Genomic DNA, 22,344 nt, shown 5'->3' on the forward strand with positions numbered 1-22,344 from the left:
ATAAAATGTTATAAAAAATTAAAATATGAAACAAAAATGTTATATTTAAGATGTTCATCACGTTATTTAAGACGTCATCACAGTCTGTGGAAAGGGTCTATTAAAGGGTTACTTCAATAATTTAGCATTAAGATTTGTATTTAAACTGGGTCATCAATGTAGTAGAAATGTGAAATTATTTTTGAATTTGGTGCCTTTTAGACTGAGAAAAAACAGAAAATGTATTTTTGTCTTATATGGATGAAAGATAACAATTTCCAGAATGCACTTGGTTCTCTGCCCTATATGAGGCCACTCCCAAAGCCACCACTGGATTACTGGACCACTTCACTTTCCCACCGCGTTCATCTTCATAAAATCAGTTCAGTTAGAGAACAGACACTACAATTAAAAACTGAAAGTGTGTATTTAATATAATGTGAGTGATTATCCGAGGTATAGCCTAAATGCAGGAGTCATATTACATTCATCGTGATGTAATGATCTGAATGAATGAGGAGCTGAGGTAAAAGCACGATCATTCGAATATACTCCCAGGTTTCTAATGATACAAAGCCATATGCTAAAACACTGCACTTTAAGTAATATCCCTTTCATGCATGAATTATGAAAATTTACACACACAAAATGTATTTTAATATGATGCTAAAATTGATATCCATTTTTATTTTTACAAAATTTTGCTTTATTTAAAAATGATTTAACTGTCCATGTATCTGGACACCATGCAACTAAGGCGTAAAATGGGACATAAAGCCACAGATGAAAATATGGAACATTGTTTTATTTATTATGGAATGTTATGCTATATATATATATATATATATATATATATATATATATATATATATATATATATATATATATATATATATATATATATATATATATATATATATATATATATATATCAGCCCAGTTATTAAAAACAATAATATATAATATAATAACAATAAAACACATATTGTAGGAATTATAACGGTAGTTACATATAAGCAGAAACATAGAGCTGGGCTTTGCTGGCTCATACTCCTCATCACTGCTGTCACTGTCACTTCCACTGTCCTTTGGGATATTCTCTATTATTCTGGACTGAGTGCTTGACCTGTGCTGTCCCAGTACCTGTGCAAAATGCAAATTTGTCTTTGTATGTATGTGTAAGTTTGCCATTTAATGCCATAAAATGTCATTTTTAATGGTTATTTATATTGATATATTTGTTGAATGTCTCTTTTATTACAATATAAGACAAATCATAACAACTTTGCAAAAATAGAACAGATACTAGCAAGTTACAGAAATCAGATTTTATGCAATCTGACTCCACTGTTGCATGATGTCCACATACATGGACAGTTATTTTTTGGTGCATAAAAACTACATTTTACTCTAAATTTTAGTTTATAAAATACTAACATATTCATCATACTTTACTGTACATACTAATATTTTTAGCTCAATTGACCTCCTTGTATAAAAGTTTTTCACAGATATTCCTGGGGCGTTTGGCACATGGCCTCTCTGTCAGCCATCTTAGATTAATGATGTCTTCAAGCCAAGGGGGTAATCTAGCGCTCGGAAAGCATTCCACCCCTAGGGGCTCCCATTGCTAACCAAGCCATCACCTGCTGTTAGCATCCCATTGACTCCCATTCATTTTTGAGTCACTTTGACAGTGAATAACTTTACATCTTAGGCGTTTAAAGACTCGATTTGTCCATTGTTTATTTATAAAGAAACACGACAATGCATAAAAGGCTCCATTACTTTGTATATTACACTATCGCCCCGCAGAAGCTGTTTTTGTTAAAATAGGCTAACGATTGCGTCATAACACAACGCAACTCTGTCGCACAGTAGAGAAATTACCGTATAGACTGGAGGAGACGCTCAGAAGTAATCTTTTACTCTCTATGAGGCAGTCGGGGGGACATGGAAACAAAGTCCGATAAAGTCAAGGGAGAAGAATGGGGAGAAGCCGATAGTAAGCCAAAAGCAACGGGAGAAAATATTTAAACAACGTGATTCAGATTTCACCTTCCACAACTACTAGAAGACCTACAACTGTCAGACAGGTTGCTTACGTCACATCTACGTCGTCAAGCTCAGTCTGAGCCTGCGCAGTTCGCTCAGCCATCAGGAAGTGAGTGCCTCTGATTGGCCTAATTTTTCTGCCGTTGAAGTCAATGGGATAGCTCTGTCCATTTCTTTTACTGTCTATGTTTCAAGCAATGAATATTTGAAATACAACACAGTAGCCACTGTTACAATACTGCTGTCAGTCTACTGACACTGCCCTCAAGTGGTTTGGAGAAAATTACCATGAGAAATGGCCTTAAAATGAAGTTAAATTAACTGTCCCCAAATGTGGACACCATGCATAATTTGGCATGTTTTAGGATCCTAACTCAAATATCAACGTTCCCTACATTTCTTTGGCATAAATATCCGTACAATATAATTTTAAGTACTTAAACCAAAAATGTAAACATTTCTGTTGTTGTTTTGGATTTGAATTTTAGGTTTGTTCTGTTTGGGTTCTTTAGTTCATTTCCTGTCTGAAAATGGCTTTGTAAGTTACCCTACAAAACCCTATTATACCCAGACTTTTGTTGGCTGCGAAACATTTTAATGATCTACAGCAAAATAGAGCGAGCTTTAAATGAGGGTACAGGGGGTGATTTTAAGTGCATCCCTAAATTCCTGGTGTGTGCCTGTTTGTTACCATAGTAACCTATTGTGTGCCACATGCTTCGTTAATTCACTAATTTAGTTTTGTGTATTTATGCCCCCTGTTGAGTTCAGGTACTTGACGGTTATTGTCTATATTAAGGTGCTTTATATGTGTTCTTCTTGAGTTTTTTGCTTTATATTATTGTAAAAGTTTAACTTTTTAAATAAAATAAGATTGGATCTAAGCCTCTGCTCTCACTGTGCCTGCATACTGTAACAGGCTAACATTCATGCAAGGTTCTCTTAAAGAAGCAGTGTTTAATATTTAAGAGATTCTACTGACAGATATGCAGTTTAATAATATACATAACTATGTTTTCAGTTGTGTATACAGACTTTACTTGATGTAACGTTATGCTGTTATTACCTTAGAATGAGTAATTTCTATCTACATACACAGCGGGTCCCCTTACAGTGAAGTCACAGTTTTACGCCGTCATGTTTCTACAGTAGACCTAAATGGACAAACTGCTCTGGCTACTCACTGCTGTCTTAGAAGGGGTGAGCACTGGACTGTTGCAAACTCATGGAGATGCTGCTAAAACGTACACAGTGCACCTTTAAATTATGAACAAACCTGAAAGGGTTTAGTTGGATGTTCATCATGGCCTCCGGATAATCCCCATAAAATAATTGGCCTAATCACTCAGTCTGCTCTCCAAAAATCAGCTGGTGTGTGGTGAGCGTTCTGGTGCAATATGGCTGCCGTTGCATCATCCAGATGGATGCTGCACATTGGTGGTGGTTGAGGAGATTCCCCCTTCAATGTAAAGCGCTTTAAGTGTCTACAAAAGCGCTATATAAATGCAATGAATTATTATTATTATTATTATTATTATTATTATTATTATTATTATTATTATTATTATTATTATTATTATTATTATTATGTTTTTTTTTACATTCTCTCTGAACATTTTGAAACGTTCCCATAATGTTTGCAAACTGTAAACCTGCCGCCGGACGTTTTCCCTTTTTGTCGCCATCTATGTTTGAAACCTGCAATTGCAGTTATTTGCGGCATTATCATCTGTACATGGGCTGTGCATCAGCACGGCTTCTCAGCGCGAATTAATCTATGTTTTGAAGAGTAATGTGTGGCCATCATATTCACTGAACCACTGAGTGTGGATACTATACTTCGGAATCACAGATTCAACATCGTAGAGTATGATTGAAATAAAAAATGTCACCGGAAAATATCATCTGAACTAGTACGTAACAACGAAAAAAAAGCATTGCAATAAACGGCTTGACCAACGGTGATTAAATCTAACGATTGCTTAGATCCAATCATGCAAATTATTCATTTTTGCTATACTTTGTTCTTAAATTGTTAAAGGGGGGGGTGAAATGCTGTTTCATGCATACTGAGCTTTTTACACTGTTAAAGACTTGGATTCCCATCCTAAACATAGTCAAAGTTTCAAAAACTAATGTTGGACGTTTGATAGAGTATTTCTGTGTCAAAAATACTCCTTCCGGTTTCTCACAAGTTTCGGAGAGTTTTTTTCGAGTATGGGTCCGCTTGACGTCAATAGAACGGAAGGTTCTTGTATGGGCCGTACGGGCTCTTCTCCCGGTAGGGTGCTCGTGACTAGAGCGAGAGAGGAAATGCACGCCCATAAACACTCCTTCAGCTGCAGAATCACTCGTCTGTGAACACTTATGTCGTTATAGTCTGCACCGCGCTCCACTTTATTCCTATGGGTGACATCAAGCGACTTCAACGCTTCAGCACAGCATTCCGGGAAGGCAGCGCTGCATTTGAACCGATTTGAACGCAGAAATGACGGGAAGCTTCACAACATCACGGATCTCCACGTTGAATTCTGTCACAGGACTTCACCAAATCATACCAAAGAAGTGTGTTTTTGACGGAGCGGTCCCAGAGATAAAGATTCAGCCCTGCTTTGGAAACAGGCGGTGAGTAAAACTGCTTCAATTGTCTATGTTGTCGGCTATCGTCGCGTGAGTAAACATCAGTAAACGACACGATCGCGTATAGTTAATTTATCAATGGAGCATGCGATCTATGGTGTGTGTTTAAATACATTTGTTTAGCTGACCACTAACGTTATAGGTGTCAGTAAAACCACCCAAACATAAACCTAGCGTTCTCACAAAGCGTGCTTCGTCATTCAAATGCGCTAACGTTACTCCATTGTTGTTCTCTGTATAACGTTACACTAGTCTGACGTGCAAAACCGTTTTGCTTGCTACTGCTAAGGTTTAGTCGCATACAATAGTCCATAAACCGAATCATGTCCTCATAAACTGCGAGTAAACACACAAATGTTGACAGGCCACAAAATACAGTACATACCACAGAGACGGACGTCCTGCTGTTGTTGCTTCTCCTGTTCAATTTATTTCAATATATACCCCCCCCCCCCCCCCCTTAATGTTAACAAAACATCGGCATTGCTTGACTAGTATTTAGTGTGTATTTGTGTTACCTGTAGACTTCAATTGTCTAATCTTTTGCTTTTGACTATAGGTGAATCTCCAGTTGTCGCTGATGATTGTAATTTGGACCTTTCTGGATTACAATCCACTATCAAAATGGTAAATTTAATTATTCCAGCTGCTGTGAGAAAAGACTATAAATGATCCACCACCTGCAGCATCCTCACATGCGAAACACTGTATAAAAATGAAATAAAAAGTCTGTATGGCACAAGTCTGTATGTACTGTATAAATATGAAGGAATTTTCCATATTGTTTTTTTTTACAGGCATTTTACCTGTATTTTGTATTACACATTGCATTAGTTTGTGTTTTAAGGGTCAACGGAAAATGTACTGGCAAAAAATGACTAGTACATTTTCCGTTTTTATGTTTTATAGTGTAGCCGGACTTCTTATTTATGTATACAGATGTGACAAAATGACGAATGCTCGAATTTCCTGCGTAAAGCTACCAGTACCACTCATATTAAAACACATTTTTACAAGCTTGTGAATCAGGCTAAGGTAAGGAGATCGTTTTAAACACTGGCTGGTTATGTGATTGCTCAAAAATGGATTTTGGATAATCTTTAACCAAAAAAAGTAATGGACTGCAGCTTTAATGTTCGCATAGCAAGAAAAAACATTTGTTTTTAAAAATGGATGTTTTAAATATTTAGAGAATATTCAAAAATACCTCTCACCATATAAATAAATGGGAATATTAACATTCTTAGAAGAACATATTTTTGATGATGTAAATGCTCATACATATAGTAGGCATATGTGAATATGTAATGTCTGCGATCATACTCATTAACATGTGACTATTCAGACACAGCCTTCCAGGAACAAGCTACCGTGATTATACTGATATCAGCAGTCTTTTAACATTTTTACACCAAAAGCCTATTTTGGGGTAAGAATATTTTAAAATTTGCAACATTTTTGATTGTGTCATCAGTTTTTAAATACAAGAAAAATAGCCTAGTTTTTTAACCATATAAAGAAAAAATGTGTAATAAGGTTACAAATTACCAAGCACATTTACACCATCAGGACTTCCAGAGTGTTGTGGATGGCAGTGCTGGTGAGTGACACTGACAGAGCCCAAGTGCATTCCCCAAAACCACAGGAAAGGTCAAAGAGCTCTTGCCACAGAGACACTGATCTAAGCTGAAGCTTGCCAAGGTATACCGCAGGTGCACGTCGTTTCTGATTTTCCACTCAACACTACCTTTATGTAGGTTGACCCACACTCTAGTCCTTTTTTCTGTCTCGCTCCATCTCTCTTTAACTAGAACTTTTCAAAGAAGTCCCAAGGTACTGGGAAGAGAGTTTTCTAAAGGTTCGATAATTTGAGCAGCTTGTCATTGGCAATTGAGCAAAGTGTTGTTTCAATGTAAAAATCATTCTTGAGACAATTATTTCTACATTTCTAGGAAGCATCTGCGTTGAGGTTACATTTTCTCAGATATTTTGTCAAAATGTATTAAATGTCTCCCTGCAAATTCACAGTAAAATGTCTCCTGTGCCCTCTCAGCAGGATCAATTCCTTTGAGGCATTCTTTTTTTAATAAAATTGATTCATACGATAAGGTACTATTTCTAAATGTCACTGTGAAGACAATGAAGCTTTAAAAAGATAATGAAAAAAAATCACTGCTAAAAAGGCACCTGTTTACTACTTAATACTGTTTTTATTTCCAGTATATTCAGTATATATATATATATATATATATATATATATATATATATATATATATATATATATATATATATATACACACACATATTTATATATATAAAATATATAAATTACAAAAAAACTAATGTTTGCTTCAATTTAATATGAAAATTAATATTTTTATATTAAATGCATAAATAATACTGATATTTTAATAAATCATATTTTCAATACAATTACAAATAATATATAGAAAAATTTAGTAAAAAGGACCGAATTTGCCAATTTGCCAATTAAAGTCACCATGAAATTAAAATTTACCTATTTTTAATAAAATATTTCATTATTTAATATACATTTTTTTATCCGTGCACATCATCTTTTTGTAAAATGAATGTGCCCTCATTATCTTTCATCAAAATAACTTCCCAACGGGATGCAGTGACTTTTGTTTTTTTCCGACAACCTGTCACTCACAAGATCGACCAATAGCAAACCTAAACCATCCTATCAATTCCCCATGAACAAAATCAAGCTCCGCCCTACATTTCTTGGTGTTTGAGATACTGTTTCAATTGTATATACGTCACATAGAGAAGAAAAGACTTAGGCCCCAATCAGACACAATGCATTCTTGCAGTGAAAGGCGCCTTTTTAAAAATAGTTTTCTGTTGGCAGTGAGCGCTTTGAGCACTGTTTATGCACCCTGGACACCTCTCGTTTTTGAAGGAGTGCTCTGATTTCATGAAGTTGAAAATAAATTGAACTCTGAGCAGAATGATGAATGGAGAGTTGGGCCTAACGTTGTGGTGACCGTTACCTTGATTACAGTGACAGCACAGCTGATTTGGGGGTTGCCTAGCAACATTAAAAAAACAGCAGCACCTCTCGTTTTTCAAACCTGAATGGAAAACCGCATTGTGTACTCTAGAAAATGTATAAATTGAACTTTTTTTTTTTTGCGCCGCAGTTTTAGAACGCTGTGAGATGGTACAAAAGATCGCATGTCTGTGTAGCTCGTTCTTACATAGAAAAAACAATGGAAATGTACCACGGTGGAATGGAAAATCATGTTCTGTGATGATTTCCCTAAGCAGACTTCTGTTTCATGCCAACGTAAAGGTGCATTATGCAACTTTTCTGTTCGCTAGAGGGCGCCTATTCAAAATAAAGGCATAGTTTGATGACGCCAAGCTTGAACGCAGAATCTTGGGACATGTGGTTTTTAATCATGTTAATGGATGTGGTTATTAACATTACTGTAGTATAAAGCAGAGCAGGACTGAGTGTTGTGGAGCTGAGCAAGGCCGCTGGAGTGATTGTTAATGAGATTAACAAACGCCTCGCGAGCAGCGGGACTATTCCCGCTTTTCAAGTCATGAGTATGAGGTAACGGAGCTTTGTTTATCCTATTAGATACATTTAAGTGTGTTTAAAATGATATTATGAAGTTACTCTGTGCGTTCGCTCAGCGGCTGCTGTGACACTGTCACACTGATAAGAGTAAAGCGCTTCTGCCAAACAAAACGGAAACCAAGGGGAACGCAGATATGACATGATTGACAGGCGACTCCCACAGACGGTATACTCAGACATCCCGGCTCCTTGGTTAAAATTTCTCACAATTTACAAATAGTTGGAAACATTTGGGATATTGTAAGTACTCAACTGATCAAAATATATAACACTGGCCTAGTGGTTTTTGGATATTTTACTGCAAAAATACTACATAGTGCACCTCTCATTAAATATGTCCAAGGTTAAGGGTGTTCATGAACACTAATCAAAATAATTCCATTACTTATGCCACGCATTAGTGGATGATATGCTTAATTCTTATTCCAGCATCCAACCAAAAAACTAAAGAGAAAAGCGCCCTTAGGCAGATAAATGGATCGTATCAGTATTCGCCGTCTGTGGGTGAATAGGACTGATCTTCATTCTGTCTCTGAGGGAACTCATTGTCCTGTTGATCTCAGATCAGCTCCCCTGTGCTGGTTTAGAGTCAGTCAGAGTCTCACTATTGCTTTGGTTTAGGTCATAACTGTCTCCTGCCGACAGGACTGACAGCGGCCCGAAATAGAAACCGGTCCTGGAGATTCTGCCGTCAATTGGGCAGAAAATAGGAGATGACAGTGGAGCCTGCCCTGCCTGCTGAAATAGATCGGCTCCCCGATGGCTTTAATGTCATTATTACCTCTCAAATGCACTGTGCAAAACGCATCAGCTGGCTTAGAAACGCCACAGCGCGTTACAGAGCAGGTAGTACATGCATACGGCAGCGTGATGGCTTTGACAGGCGAGTCCAGGGAGCCAGATGGCTCTGTGATGGCTGCTTCTGCCTGTATTGGATCCTGGCCTTTGCTTGCTTTCTCTCGGTCTCTCTCACCTTAATGGACACAACCTTTACTCTTCCTAACTGTCGAGCTCCAGAAGTGCCAAGGATATTCTGCAGATTGCTGAAAAAAGCGCAGACACAAAAACACAGGTCACTGTGAATTCACAGTCTTTCAGAGATAAACTGGAGAAAAGTTGAAGTGGTCTAAAGTCAGTGAGTCATGTGATCTTTAGGATGAATACTCCTGTTCTGTTTAGAACGACTGTACTGTTTTTAAGTTTGATCTACACCACTGTTTAACATTTCGGCAAGGTTTGGTTTGGACATTTTTTTTTTTTTTTGTCTCACTTAGGGGTGAGTAAGTTACAACGATGTACCTTTTCACTTTTGTACCTTAGGGTACCGCCCCAGTGACAGAAATGTACCTTTTTTTCTGACAGTGCACCAAGGCTGCATTTATTTGATAAAAAATATATATTTACTAGCCTGACATCATCATACTCAATTCTAGTAAGAATCTGAAACTGCTCCATTGGGCTGTGATTATGGGGCGTTTCAACCAAACCAGGAAAGACCTCAATTGGATAGATCTACAACCAATCAGAGCACGCTTGAAGAAGTAGAAGTGTAAACGATCTTTGCTGGTGTTTTAAAAGAATTTAAATGGGTGATTACATGTGATTTCACTTTTTTAACTTTAGTTACTGTGTAATGTTGCTGCTTGAGCACAAACAGTATCTGCAAAGTTAACAGCGCTGAAAGATCATTGCGAACGGAGATATTGTCTTTTAAAATTATGGCAGTTTATTGCCTACAGAAACGGCCGGTTTGGACTACAACGAACTTCTTCCTGGGTTGGTGACATCCTAAACCCTTGCTATTAACATAAACACTGCCCCAGATGTGACTTCTACCCGTAATGGTAAGGGCCGTGGCGTTTCCGGACAACCTGTGCTTGGCACTTCAGCCAATAAAAATACATGGAACTACATTTGGCCATCTAACCAATCTAATGCCTGGTTCAGACTACAAGATATTTCTGTCTGTTACGATAGTTACTGTGTCAGATTACGCGATTCTTACTCCTAAAATCTTATCGTGTCCTGGACTAGAAACATGTCTACACGTTGCTACTCGACCAATCATCGCTTGTTGTCATGACGTGCGTGATGTCATTGACTTAAAGGGTTAGTTTACCCAAAAATGAAAATGATTTCATTAATTACTCACCCTCATGTCATTGGACACCCGTAACACCTTCGTTCATCTTCAGAACACAAATAAAGATATTTTTGTTGAAAGCTGATGGCTGAGAAAGGCTTCAAAAAGGCCTCCATTGGGATTCAGTACATTTCCACTGACCCACTCACAAGACCCATAAAAGGCACTAAAGACTTCGTTACAAAGTCCATCTCACTACAGTGGCTGTACAATAATTGTACCAAGTGGCGAGAATAGTTTTTGTGCGCAAAAAAAAATCTAAATAATGACTTTATCTGCCAAGTTATTGTCTTCCGTGTAGGTCTCGGACGTGAACTCACCTGGAACTCACGCGATAGCGGCGCTCCTCCTCTTCCGGGTCATGTATTCGCTATGATTCGAACGGCGGAGCTGCGTCATATTCTCACGCATGCGTCGAGTTCACGTCAATAATTTGGTGGATTATATCATTATTTTGATTTTTGTGTGCACAATAACTATTTTCGTCTCATTGTAAAATTATTGTACAGCCACTGTAGTGAGATGGACTTAGTAACGAAGTCTTTAGTGCCTTTTATTTGTCTTGTGAGGGGGTCAGTGGAAATGTACTGAATGCCAATGGAGGCCTTTTTGAAGCTTTTCTCAGCCATCAGCTTTCAACAAAAATATCTTCATTTGTTTTCTGAAGAAGAACAAAGGTCTTACAGGTGTCCAACGACATGAGGGTGAGTAATTAATGAAATAATTTTCATTTTTGGGTGAACTAACCCTTTAAGAAACAAGAGCGTAAACAAACGATGTCTGAAGCAGCATGTTTTGGCTTATTTATGTTTAGAAAAGTGCAAAAATAGAAAGAAAACCCAACAAAGAACATGTTCCTGGCTTGCTGGAAGAGGACATTATGGACTATCAATCCTCCAAAGAGAACTTGAGGTAAAATATTGTTCTTTTTATATTAAATATTTAGTTATTAGCCAGTAGTAAAAGCTTGCCACCACAACGTATTTGTAAAAAAATCTTTTTAACTTACATTCCAGTAACGTTACTCACCGGGTTCCTGAAGGGCTTCCGCTATCGTTCGCCAGCATTTTTCATATTTGGTTGTGGTAGTCTGTCGATGACACATCGTACAGGCAGGAATATTGCCACAACCCCACGAACCTTTCCTCCATTTTATAATTCCACCTAAAGTTAGCTGCTCCGTCATCTCTCATGCGTTTCGCCGTGTTTGAAAGCTGTGTACGAAAACTGTCTGTGCTACGGTTGGTCAGCGTCACACGTGACAGAACCCGTCGTGAAGGACCGCAAAAGAAAAGAAACGCTAGTCTGTCATGACGTTGTGAACTATCGCAGACGTGGTTTCGGTTGTTTATGCCTGGTTCAGACTACACGATATTAGCCCGAATTTGGCACGTTCTGTTTGACGTAAGGTGTCGTAGGGATTCGTAAACGATAATGGACGTCGGGACGCAAGAATCGATCGTTTCATCTCGTATAGTGTGTCATAGTATACGACAACCGAATCCGCGTCTGCGATAGTTCACGACGTCACGACAGAAAGACTAGCATGTTGAATTTTTTTGCGGCCCTTCACGACGGGTTCCGTCACGTGTGACGCTGACCAACCGGAGCACAGACAGTTTTCATACACAGCTTTCAAACACGGCGAAACGCAAGAGAGATGATGGAGCGGCTAACCTTAGGAGGAATTATAAAATGGAGGAAAGGTTCGTGGAGCTGTGGCAACAGTACTCCTGCCTGTACGATGTGTCATCGACAGACTACCACAACCAAATAAGAAAAATGCTGGCGAACGATAGCGGAAGCTCTTCAGCAACCCAGTGAGTAACGTTACTGGAATGTAAGCTTAATATATGTTTTACAAATACGTTGTGGTGGCAAGCTTTTACTACTGGCTAATAACTAAATATTTAATATAAAAAGAACAATATTTTACCTCAAGTTCTCTTTGGAGAATTGACAGCCCATAATGTCCTCTTCCAGGAAGCCAGGAACATGTCTTTTGTTGGGTTTTCTTTCTATTTTTGCGCTTTTCTAAACATAAAACAGCCAAAACACGCCGCTTTAGACATCGTTTGTTTACACTCTCGTTTCTGAAAGTCAGTGACATCACGCACGTCGTGACAACAAGTGATGATTGGTCGAGTATCAACGTGTAGTCTGACATGTTTCTAGTCCAGGACACGACAAGATTTTAGGAGTCAAAATCGCATAATCTGACACAGTAACTATCGTAACAGACAAAAATATCTTGTAGTCTAAACCAGGCATTATACTATGACACAATACACGAGATGAAACAAACGATTCTTGCGTCCTGACGTCCATTAACGTTTACGAATCCCTACGACACCTTACGTCAAACAGATCGTGCCAAATTCGGGCTAATATTGTGTAGTCTGAACCAGGGAAGACCATCACGTTTTTCAGAGTGATGGGCTTCAGAGAAGAAGGAAGCAAACGAGCAATTCAAAGGACAGTGGAGACAGCGGTGTAAAATACATTACCGAAATAAAGGTAAAATATAAGAAAGATACAGTGTTTTCAAAAAGATATATTAATAAATTTTATACTGCGCCCCACAAACACAACCAAGCCTAGAAAAAAAACACGGAACCACCCTTTTAAGGATACACAGAGTACTTACAAACACGATCTTCATTTTTAAGAGAAATAGTAAAGGTGAATGCATATTACTATTAGAACGAATTTAACCCAAGCGCTCTTTGATGAATGTCAAGAAGTATTAACCTACTGTTGTTATTGTTATGAAAATGTGTTGACCCCACTAAAATAAAGATCCTATAGTGTGTACATCAGTGGTTGACCCCTAAACAAAACATGAGGGTTGGGTATTTTAGGAAAGAGGGTCAACGAGTAGCTCCTGTAAGTCTGACTTTGCCTCAGATCAAAGTGAAGTCACACTAGCTAAGGGGTCTTAAGTCTCAGCGAGAGGTTGATGGGCTCCTCAGGAGCTGTGAATGTGAAACTGGCAGGAGAGGAAGTCCATGGAGTGCGTTGGTGTGATACACTCTCTCCATCAAGGGGAAAAGAGCTTTTCGCAGAGGGGAGCTGGCAGGGAGCATCAAAAGAGTTGATGCGTAACAGATCTCCGCTATCCAGGACAAAGATGTTCAATACGTCTTAATCAAATGGTGATGGTAACATTTATAGTGAGTTTTTTATGTTATTCTTTGTTCTTGGTAATAACCATTTAGGGTAACATTTGACAGGTGATGACCAATGGCAGACAAGGGGAGTGTTCAGGGAAACCTGTCTGATAAAATCTTTTTTTTTTTTGCAATTCCATTTGGTGGCACAAGTGGCAGAGAGTTGTGATGAAACAGAGGCAGAGACAACTAAGACATTAAACATATGCATGAATGGATTATTCACAATAAGATGCATTTTTAAAAATAGAGAGGGAGTTTTGCTTATTTGTAAAGCAGTAAAAAAAATATAATATATCAATATGGCTAATAATAAAAATATCCCAATAAAACTTAAAAAAATTACTAAATAAATAAATAAAAAAACAACTATTGTAATATTTCATTGTAAAATAAAACAAAGATTTTAAGGAAAATACATTCTATTTTACATTGCAACTGTCCACTTACTATACTAATATTTAGCACCGTAGTTGTGCTTAGTATCATAATATTAATGTCTTAATTTATTTCCAAAAGTTGAACCATTGAACTTTTATTGACGGAAAACTGCATAGGGGCCCTTTTAAATTAAATCACAGCCTTGACAATTTGATAATCGCATTGAGCCAAATTGCGATTTCAGTTTTTTATGAATAATCATGCAGACCTAAATTTTAATTTCACTTGAACATATGACCTTGCTTCTTTCTCACAGACTGGCTGACAACTAAAGAAAATTAGAATTTGTATGGCAAATTTGCCATGTATGTATGTGCAGTATGTATGAATGTATGGATGGATGGATGGAATTGCACAGTTTACCTCAGATTACTCAACATATACACACATAGAGTACTTGAATGACAGGAAAAGCTGATCTGAGTTGAGAAAGCTTAAACTCTAAATGGTTTTCATTCAGGGAGGGTCTTCCCACCTCATGTGAAGCTTAGTGCTTTTATAAAGCATTAAATGTGGGATCATGCCTCTCTTGTCTACAGAGTTATGTAAGAAGATAAACATATCCCCCTCTCGCGTGTAGGATTTTCGTGTGGGACTGGGAAGAACCTACTTAGAATTCATGCAGACTGCGAGTGTGGCGCTCCCCTAAATCCACTTTGACAATCCATGAAAATGTGATTTGCAGGCTAAGTCAAATCCTGAATTATTAGCTCGTCCAGTCTAGAATGATGAAGGGAGTGCAAATCATAAGATGAATAATTGATTTTTTTCTTTCCCTTCCTTTTTTGTTGCTTTTAAGCATGTGGGGGGAAAACAATCACAATTTTTGTTGTTAAATATGCAGTGTGGAAAAACCCGGAGCACAATCTTTTATGTTAGCATTTGTGATAAATGAGCGAGAGGAATAATAAACAAATGGAACACAAGGAGTTCAAGACCCGCTGGCCGTAGTCTGAACTCTAGAGGATGTGGCACGTGTGTTTCGGTTCCACAGCCCTTCACATGCCAGCTCCGGCTTACACTCTTTCCAGACAATGCCAGCTCTAGTTAGGAGTCTCACAAGGCGCAGACAACATTTTTACTCCTTTCGTGTTGTTTTTCCACGTCGACAGCTTTCCTTGACTCCCTCGCTCAGGCTGGATCTCCATGTCTAACAGCTCTGTCGGCTAAATGCGGATGCCAATCAAGCGGACGCTATTTGTGAGTGAGATGAGCAAAACCAAAAAAAGAGGGCAAGGCCGCTGTTGTTTTTATAAACAAGATTTCATTAGGATTCAGGCTGTAAAAATGGGATGAAGGCAAAGTTTGCTGTAAGACCCTTTTCCACAACATATCGATCTGGTTTTATTGACCACATGACTCTCAGTGGTACTACATTTACACAGTCTTGTCACAATCAACTGTTTTGACTTTTATTGACACTATTTCTAGCAGCAAGTTTACAGAGAGTCTAAACTGCGGAAGGAAAAAAAGAGCCCTTCAACTCTCCACTTTCCTGAAAGCTTTATCTAATGATCTTTCTCTCCCAAACACACCACTCTCAATCAATATGTTTGTCTGCGCTGACAAGAGAGAGCCCACACCAAGTGCGACACTTTAGAGTCAAATGGCTCAAAGAGCTCAAGGTCTCTTTACCATGGCTAACACCTGGGCACACACAGGCATTCATTCTATGTAGTCTACGGGCTCTATTGCACGCTGTGTCATCATCAGGCCAAGGCGGTTCTGCCCAGTGGTACACAATGTCAAAGAAGTCGCTGCGGTAGATGACACTGACCTTCAATTTCTGAATGATATGGACAAAATGATGTGAGCACACAATATCAAGCGCAACAATACTCTGGCTTATGTATTTAACAATAATAGTTGCGACAGAAATTTTGTAAAGTGTTCTAGCCAGTATCTAGATGCAGTCAGAGCAGCACTTAGTGTGCTTTAGAGGTCGCTCTAAATAGTTACGGAGCAGAGATTATCCTGCTGGATAGTGGATGCTATAGCCCAGGCTTCTGCTTCAGTGGGCTCTGAATGCCCCATTGGAGTGAGGGCCCACTCCATAGGGGATGTTCTCCTCCAGGGTTTGACCCAGCGGAGTCTTCATTGGAGATAAAACCTTTGCTAGGTTTTACTGGATGTCCCTGCCCTTTAAGCACGGATCGTGTCCGTTTGATTGTCTTGCAGCGGTGCGGGAATGCGGCCCAGAATGTCTTGGTTGAGGCTCCTACTTGGTTGAGTAGGAGAGCTTCTGTTCTGTGCATAACTCCGGTTACCAACGTAACCTCGGTTCCCATCGCATGCTCTACCGTGCTATTAGGCTGCACACGAGTCGACGCAGCCACTTCGCAGCCAATATTGCATTTGGCGCTGACTTACATAAGTTTCTCCATCTGCACAAACATGAATCAGGCTTTTGAATTGAATTTGAATCAGGAAAATGTATTAATTTAGAATAAAAAAGGATATTGCAGCTTTTAAAAAATGTTGTTGTAATTTCACCCTTTATCTGTTGTTCTGCATTCTTCATATCTTTGTGCAGTCTGCTAGCCTAGAAATCTAGACGCACCCTGCAGCAAATCTAATTTAACACGAGTATCGTCTAGCAACTCTCAATACACTTCTGAGCTGTAAATGCCAAACTCTGGTTAGGTCAATCATAGATATGTATACGTATACATATCTGTGGGGCCAATCACATCGTGTCTAGAGTCGGTGGGCGGGGCTTAACATAAGGACGGCCAAGTTGCGCTTGCATGCTTCTTGTAAACAAAGAAGCTGGCGAACGTTGGTCTTTTGAATCAGCTTTGACCGTGACTCTGGAAGACTTGGAGTTAAGCTTTTCTCTGAGAAAAGAACAAAGAACGGCACTGAAGTCATTCTTAAAAAGGGAAGATGTGTTCAGAGTTTTGCCGACCGGATACGCCAAAAGTTTAATCTGTCAACGAGCTCTGCTTCACCTTCGTTGCTCTAGTTGGTTGTAGCGATATCCAATTGTGTGAACCAGGGGCGTTTTTAGGATTTTCATTTTAGGGGGGCTTAGCCTTAGTTTATATTCACAGAGATCCCAAATTTTAGCGGGGTTCAGGGGCATGGTCCCCCAAGAAAATTTGAATTCTATGATCTACATATGTGCATTTTAAGATGTTCTGAAGGCCAAACAATTAGATAACAATAGCTTGAAAACCATTTCACTGGGCAGTAGATTATTTGTCTTTCTCTGTTTTTATCTTGCCCTGACTCTTCCTCTCACAACGCTGAGCTTTGACTGATATAGGCTAGACTAGTTTTTCCATTTTCGTCAGCGAAGAAAGTAAAAATATGGTTTAGGCCTACATATTAACATACATATGTTTTATGAACAATTTTCTTAGACGTGTTAATGTACTGTTTATTAAAGTTTAAGTTTATTAAATTAATTCACTATATAAACTGATTCATTAGCTACTAATATGCCCAATACTGAAAAAAACTGAGATTTTTTTTAATTTACTGAGGGTTACAAATGGAATTATATTAATTTACAATACATACACATTCATTATCAATAAGCCTAATCTGTTGAAAATGGCTTTGTTAATATTTCTTGTTCGTTAATTAGGCCTAGGCTAGCCTACATTATGAATCACATAGCATATTTTCATCTCAGAATAACGAAATTAGACAAATGATTATTCATTTGCCTGAATATTTTTGTCTATTGTTTAACATTTCTAACTTAAAGCAGCAGCTGTCAAACATAAATGTTTATTTCAACTGCTTACATTTCTCCCGTTTTCGTTGTCGAGTTGCGCTCCTAAAATTCGCGCTCATGGCCTCAGCAGTTTCTGTTTGAACATAAAGCCCGCCTACTCTGATTTGATTGTGTAGTAAAGTTCGATATAATAAGGAAGGAAGAGGACAAGGGGTCGGCTGGACGGTTGATGCTTTCTCTTTATTTTCTCAATATTTGTCAGCACACACACATTCAAGTGTGGAATCTCATAACACGATCTCTCGATCACTTCCGGGTCGGCACTTCCGGCTTCCGGTACTCAGTCTCAATACATGGGGGGGGTTCGCATCAACCGTCCGGGTTCTCTCTCTTCTCGATCTCCGGTTCCACTGCTGTTTTATCCCCTCTCCGCGCTCATTACTAGAACAAGAGACAGGTGTTATTAATCTGCTTCCAACCCACTCACGTACCGCTTGTCCCGCGGCTCTCTCTCCCGCTGCAGACCTCGCTGAACCACGCCCCCCTTGCCACATACCCCCACCGCCCGACTCAGGCCGGGGAGCCGTCCGGCCTGCAGCCCCCCCCCCCCCCCCATTTCTGGAGAGGAAGTCGGCCACAGCCATCTGAGCACCCGGCCTGTGGACCACCTGGAACTTAAAAGGCTGAAGAGCTAGATACCAACGGGTGATCCGCGCGTTGGTATCCTTCATGCGGTGGAGCCACTGGAGAGGAGCGTGGTCCGAACAGAGGGTGAACTCCCGCCCCAGAAGGTAGTAGCGGAGGGTGAGAACGGCCCACCTGATGGCAAGGCACTCTTTTTCGATGGTGCTGTACTTAGCCTCTCTCTTCGAGAGCTTACGGCTAATGTACAGCACCGGCCGCTCTCCCCCCTCCACCTCCTGGGCCAGGACTGCGCCCAGCCCCCTGTCCGACGCGTCAGTCTGCAACAGAAAAGGGAGAGAAAAGTCAGGGGAGTGTAAAAGCGGCCCGCCACATAGAGCAGCCTTAACTCGGGTGAAGGCCTGCTGGCACGGCTCCGTCCATTGGACCGTATCTGGTAGCCCCTTTTTAGTAAGGTCAGTCAGAGGGCTGGTGAGGTCCGAATAATTTGGTATAAACCGTCTATAATATCCCGCCAGCCCCAAGAACTGCCTTACCTCCTTTTTGGTCTTGGGTCTCGGACAGGTTGCAATTGCGGCGGTCTTATCAATTTGGGGACGCACCTGCCCATGACCCAAGTGGAAGCCCAGATACCTTACCTCCACCCGCCCAATTGCACACTTCTTCGGATTGGCCGTGAGCCCCGCTCCCCTCAGCGACCTCAAGACCGCCCTGACATGCTGCATATGCCGCTGCCAATCGTGACTGTAAATCACGATGTCGTCCAGGTAGGCAGCAGCATATGCGGCATGGGGACGCAAAATCCTGTCCATGAGGCGCTGAAAGGTAGCGGGTGCCCCGAACAAACCGAAGGGAAGTGTGACGAATTGGTGCAATCCGAACGGCGTGGTGAAGGCTGTTTTTTCTTTGGACAATGGAGACAAGGGGATCTGCCAATAGCCCTTCGTTAAGTCCAACGTCGAATAAAATCGAGCCGTGCCGAGCCGATCAAGCAACTCGTCAACCCGCGGCATTGGATACGCGTCGAATTTCGACACTGCGTTCACCTTGCGGTAGTCCACACAGAACCTGACCGAGCCGTCGGTTTTAGGGACCAAAACGATCGGGCTCGCCCAGTCACTGTTGGACTCCTCTATTACTCCCATATCGAGCATTGCCCCTAATTCTTCCTGAACTACTTTTTTTTTTGTGTTCAGGTAAACGATACGGCCGGCTGCGAACTACCACGCCCGGCTCGGTCTCGATATGGTGCTGAATTAAGTCGGTACGGCCCGGTAGGGGCGAGAACACGTCGGCGAATTCCGCCTGTAGTTTTGAGAGATCAGTGAGTTGGGACGGTGAGAGGTGATCTCCCCCAGGGGCCAGTGCGACCGATTGTGCTTTGATGCTCGCCTCTGGCCCGAGATCATCCTCTCCCCCGATCACCGTCGCCAACAACACTGATTCGACCTCGTTCCATTTCTTCAGGAGATTAAGGTGATATATTTGCCGTGCTCCGTTCCTATCGGACCGTATCACTTCATAATCGAGGTCTCCAACCTGTCGAGCGACCTCAAACGGCCCCTGCCATTTCGACATTAATTTAGAGCTCGATGTCGGGAGTAATACAAGCACTTTCTCTCCCGGTGTGAATTTGCGTAGTCTCGTACCCCTGTTATACGACCGGCTTTGGCGGTCCTGGGCTTGCAACAAATTCTCCCTAGATAGCCGCCCCAAGGTGTGGAGTTTTGTTCGCAAGTCCAGCACATATTGAATTTCGTTTTTGGCCAAAGAAGGCCCCTCCTCCCAAGTTTCTCGTAGTACGTCCAGCACCCCACGGGGCTGTCGTCCGTAGAGAAGCTCGAAGGGGGAAAACCCCGTGGAGGCTTGCGGGACCTCTCGCACAGCGAATAAGAGGGGTTCTAACCACCGATCCCAATTTTTGGCGTCTTCCTGTACGAATTTACGGATCATGGATTTAAGAGTGCGATTAAATCGTTCGACCAAGCCGTCTGTTTGTGGGTGATAGACGCTTGTCCGAATCGATTTGATGCCCAATAACCCGTATAATTCGCTTAACGTGCGTGACATAAACGCCGTGCCTTGATCAGTGAGGATTTCCTTCGGAATCCCCACTCGGGAGATTAAACGGAAGAGTGCGTCCGCAACACTCTTCGCCGAGATGTTGCGGAGAGCCACTGCCTCCGGGTATCGTGTTGCGTAGTCCACGATAACTAGCGCAAAACGATGCCCGCGTGCGGATCGCTCTAATGGCCCGATGAGGTCCATCGCAATTCTCTCGAAGGGGACCTGCATTAATGGAAGGGGGCGCAATGGCGCTTTTGGGGAGGCCAGGGGGTTCACCAACTGACATTCAGGACAAGACGCGCACCACCTGCGCACATTGTCGTGAATGCCTGGCCAAAAAAATCGGGTCATTAAACGATTCAGCGTGGCCGCCTGTCCCAGGTGGCCCGCCATCGGGTTCGAGTGAGCCGCCTGGAAAAGCATTTCCCGGCGGCTCTTTGGTACTAACAACTGGGTTGTATCCACTTTTGTCTGAGCGTCTTGGGTCACTCGATACAACCTATCCTTAATTATGGCAAAATAAGGATACGTGACGGGCAAGGCAGGTTGAAGGGACTGGCCGTCGATAGTGCGGACCTGTTGAAAAGCATGTTTTAGGGTATCGTCTTGAGACTGCTCCAGAGGGAAGTCATCGCGGTCCGAGAGAATCAGTCTCTCGACCCCGCTCGGTTCCTCTGAAGCAGTTCCCGAGGGTCCCGTATCAGTCTCACCAACCTGCACTCGCACCGCCCCGTTCCTAGCCTTGTTCCCCCAAGCGGCATCCGCACATATCGACCCCAATAACGCCGGAAAGGCGGGCCAATTTGTCCCCAGAATTAGCGGATGCCGGAGGTGGGGACTAACCGCCACCTCAACACTATGATTTTCTCCCCTAAACTGTATCGTGACTGGGACAACCGGATATTCCACCACATCCCCGTGCACACACCGCACCTTAACCATGCGGCTTGTATCCAATGCCCCAGGCTGCATCAGGCTTTGATGGATCGAGGTTTGGTTACAGCCTGAATCCACCAAAGCCTGATATGTACCCCCCTTGATACTCACAGGAACTTGGTACTCTCCTGCTTGATCAGGGGTGGCCCGCTGAACGTCCGGGACCCGGATCATTGTCCCGATGTCCATCATTGGACATCGGTCCACAAAATGGTCCGGGTCGCCGCACCGCCAGCAGGCCAGCCCAGGCCTGCCCGCCGCCCCTGCGGCGGGGAGTGGGTTGGAATATGAGCGCGGAGGGGGGGTGGAACCGGAACCGTTATCCCCGCCCGACCCCAGCAGCCCCGCCCCCCTGGGCGGGGCCCTCGAACTCCCGTACTGCCCTGGGCCCATTCCACCCCGACCTCTGGGGGGAATGCGAGGGGGCCCTGGAGGGCGGGACCTAGGGAGAGGGACAGGGTGAGAAGGAGAGACAGAGGGGGGAGAGAGAGAGGGAGAGGTTAGTCGGGGTTCGCCGACCCCTGGGCACGCCACCAGATGGTCCTCCGCCAGGTTGATGGCCGTCGTCAGCGACGTGGGCCGGTGGCACTGGACCCACTCGGCGGTCTTCTTGGGTAGCCGAATGATGAACTGCTCCAGTACCACCAGATCGACGATGTGGTCCACGTCGCTTCCACCGGCCAATAGCCATTTGCGGCAGGCGTCCCGGAGCTGGTGGGCCATCGCGAAGGGCCGGCCGGTCTCCCCCCACTCTAGCGAGCGGAAACGCTGACGGTGCTGTTCGGGGGTCCGACCGACCCGCTGGATGATGGCCCTCTTCAGATCTTCGTAATCCAGGAGGTTCGCCACCGGCAGTTGTTGGGCGGCCGCCTGGGCTTCTCCGGTGAGCAGTGGAATAAGGCGCACCGGCCACTGTGCCCGGGGCCACCCGCAGGCCTCCGCCGCTTTTTGTAATAGGTCAATGAAGGCCTCG

Source organism: Pseudorasbora parva, chromosome 9, assembly GCF_024679245.1.
Source record: "Pseudorasbora parva isolate DD20220531a chromosome 9, ASM2467924v1, whole genome shotgun sequence".
Taxonomy (NCBI): domain Eukaryota; kingdom Metazoa; phylum Chordata; class Actinopteri; order Cypriniformes; family Gobionidae; genus Pseudorasbora; species Pseudorasbora parva.